This window comes from Aplysia californica, unplaced genomic scaffold (genome assembly GCF_000002075.1).
Source record: "Aplysia californica isolate F4 #8 unplaced genomic scaffold, AplCal3.0 scaffold01289, whole genome shotgun sequence".
In the NCBI taxonomy this organism is placed as follows: Eukaryota; Metazoa; Mollusca; class Gastropoda; order Aplysiida; family Aplysiidae; genus Aplysia; species Aplysia californica.
The window spans coordinates 12,906-16,561 of NW_004798559.1; the positions used below are offsets into that span (position 1 = coordinate 12,906).

Here is a 3,656-nt window from a genome sequence, read left to right on the forward strand (position 1 = left end):
CACACACACACACACACACACACACACACACACACACACGCATGCACACAGTGAGTACAAAACGCCATAGTTACCCGTCCAACACTAATACATCATTGTTTGATGAACAGATCGCACCAGTTGGAAGTACAGCAACAGTGTTCTTGGGACTTTCTCTTCCAAAGACAGCAGACGTGCCCAGAATGTGGTTCCTGGACGTGGTGTGGCTACAGTGAGTGACACATCTCCTACACACAGGGAAATAAAAGGACTAGGTAGGTATGTACAATCTTCTAATTTAAATATTATCCATTTTACACCCTATCGACACAATTTAGGACGAATTCTGACCAGCTGTAGACGTTTCCGGTGAATATGTCCGATCTTGTGACTATCTCGCTGTTGATGTACATTTAACTGAATTGTTTGTTTTTTTAATGGGAAGGGGGGAGGGCGTAAAACAAACTATAACATTGAATGAAACAATCATTTCAGATTTTGAAGATACACTTTTGAAATCAACTGCCCCCCCCCCCCCCTTTCGTTTCGCCCAACGTCCCCCATTCTCGAGGAAAAATAACAGTAGGTTATGGGTTTGCTTGTTACGGCGTTTGTGGTGTAAGAGTTTTGGGGGTTTGCCGTCGCACGCAGGAGACCCTAGTTCGATTCCCAATTGGGGAGTATTTTTATTGTGTATCTCCATTTTTAGCTAGGAGTTTGCATCGTTCTCAGATCTGGTTGACCTGACAGGCAGGATCAAAATCCGCCTCCTAAATGCTCTAAATTGCGTCAACAACATTTCGACTGTTTTGTGTAAATTTCTGCCACATTATGACATTTTCAAAAGTGATGTATGGCGGATTCCTACTCTGAGCAGTCGATTTACAATTTTGTGTGTTATTTGAGGGTGCATGCAAATCTGTATCTCAGCGCGATTGACGTGTGCCTGACTCTTTAAAAAAAAAATCTTTTTAAAAACCCCACCAATTTCAAGAAGAAAAAGGAAACACCACCATTTTCAATAAGAAAAACAACCCAAACACCACCGATCGCATCAGGAAAAACACAACAACAGCAACAAAAAACAACAACCGAAAAAACAAAACCACCATCAATTACAAACTGGCTCAGTCACGGAGCCGCCAAAAACAGCAACAGAAATGACAGAGCTGCTAGTCACAGACGCCATTTCCCTTTCTCCATTCAAACACAGTCGTTTCTTTATGTGCGACCAGCTTTCTCTGTGATGTCTCTATGAGGATCTCGGCAGTGGGTTACCGTGTTTTCGTAACGGATTTTGAAATATATTTTGCGCTGTTGCTCGGCCGCGTGACACTTACGGGGGCTTGACAAAGCAACTCGAGCATCATTACAGAGTTGTCGACCTTTCTTTGGAGTAGTCTCCCCTTATCAAAATAGATTTTTTTTTTCACGATCTTGAAATAATCTTCTTTTATTGAGAGAGTATATTTTTTGCCGGTGATGTCACTGTTTTTTGCTGACATAATGTTGCGAAATAGCTCGTTTTTCACAATATTCTATTACTCATTCATATATTTTTAAAGTGTTTGCCATCACTGTACCTTTTTTTTCGAGTTTGTGTCTCCAAGTTCTATAAATAACTGGTTAGGGTGGCGGACTCGTAATTGTGGGTTGCAGGTTCGAGGATTCGAGCCTAAGGCCCAACGTGGTGTCGTTGGGAAAGGCACTCTACACGAATTTTCCTCACTTCATCTAGGTCGGAATGGGTGCCCGCCCAAAGATAGTGCTAGATCTTGTCAGAATGAAAGAAAGACGGAGCCTGCACTGTATTCTTCCCAGGAAGTTGAGATTGTTTCAGAATGCTCTCAGCTGCAAGGGTAATAATATAAATTGTAAAGCGCATAGTGCTTGCTGTTTCGCAGGAATTTGCGAGATACAAGTAATGCTAATTATTATTGTTATCATCGCATGGGTGAAATGGGTTTAAACCCATACCATGTGTCACAGACATACTGAACCTTATTACCAGACGTAGTATAGCTTAATCATCAATGCATGGTGAGGTATTGAGTATTAGAACCGTTTTAGCCTTACTCATTTTTGCAAAAGTCAACTGTTTTATCCTTAGGCCACAACACACAAGGTGAAAATGCGACATTTTCGTGGTAAAAAAATATCACCACTCAAAAATATACAGACGTGTTATGTACGTGTTTCTTTTCAAGAACTAGGGTCTTTTTCTTGCGACAGCGAAGCATTGAACCACTACGTCACAGGCGTCAGTTTTGTGAAGTATGACACTGCCAGGTTCTTCCCATCACATGTCCAAGACAATCTCCCACACAAACTGTCACTTCTCAGTGTCCCTTGAGATTGCTTTTTAATTTAATTTTTTTTGTAACCGTTATACGACACTGGCAACAATATAAGGTCATACAAGGGTCAAAGATTAGAGGTGATATAAGAAGATATCAAACACAAAAATGAAGGAGAAATCAGGACGATAGAGGTTTGATAGGACAGAAGGAGCAAACCACATCAAATCGCCCGCCAACCACATACTATTGTTCTATAATAATATTATGATGACCCTATCAAAGAGCGCCACCTGAAGAAGATGATTAATTGTCACCTTAACTATGGGTGATCGATGAAGACAGATTGGATTCAATTTTGCATGTAATATGATCATCTTTCCAAATGACCAGAACTTAGTCATCTTTAAGGGCGTTTAGAATAAAGTGATCGTTTCCAAACTAAAATCAATGTTTCTAATGTAACTTGATCTTTAATAATTTGACATGTATAAGAAATTTAGTTTTTTATGCCCAAGCCTGCAAATGTAAATCATTTAGAGCATTTACGGCGCGGGCATCCGCCTTACCTCTCAGAGCCAACCGTGGTGAGAGGAATAAAACGTTTCAACTGAGAGGCCGAGATACACCATGTACTCAATGCACGAGGGTGCGGTGTTGGAGTGGTTAGTGCGCTTGTCTCCGAACCGGAAAGTCCGGGTTTAAACCTCGGTTCGGATACGGATTTTTTTCGCTCCCTTCTGCCCACCCAGCAGTAATAAGTACCCGACTCCGAATTGGGGAAGTAAAGGCGGCACGGAAAGGAACTGGCCACCGTACCACAATATGCCGAATGTTCAGGAAGTTGTCTCACTAACAAGAAAATCCCCAATCTCTGGATCGGATGCGAGAGCAACTTAAATTTTACTCAATACAGATTCTCGCAAAATGGGAATCAAACTTCAGTCCTCTGGGTGCGAAGTGGAAGAGCCTAACCACTACACTACAGACGGCGATTCCTGAGACGAATGTTGACATGGTGTTATGACGCACACGATCATTAGCATTAACACTAGCGATAGATTAACGTTGGTACATTATTTATCGTGTGACCTACAACAACCTCGTTTTGACATCTCCTCCAACCCAACACCCCCCAATCTCCCGTGGCATTTGTATCTCAGTGGTCACTTGTGGTCACTCGCCGGTCATTGGCCGCAGGGTAGGTGACATCACGTGACAGGTTTACGACAAGCCAGGGCGGAGTTGACCAAGGCCCGAAGATTGCCAGGAAGGTCTTAACGCCGGAGAGTTTGGTGTGTCGGGTTGTGCTTAGCTGTTTCTATGTGATCGTGTTTGGTGAGGGAAGCTGGGTGTTTAGAGGTTAAGGGGGGGGGGGGA

The 3,656-nt window shown here is 42.6% G+C and overlaps 1 long non-coding RNA gene across 1 annotated transcript in view; it reads left to right on the plus strand.

The window, feature by feature from the left end:
* Positions 1 to 116: 116 nt before the first annotated feature.
* Positions 117 to 3,656, plus strand: part of LOC118478951 — a 62,020-nt gene continuing 58,480 nt past the window's right edge. The window contains exon 1 of the long non-coding RNA XR_004859381.1: positions 117 to 258. This is a non-coding gene — a long non-coding RNA (uncharacterized LOC118478951). The remainder of the gene's footprint in view (positions 259 to 3,656) is intronic.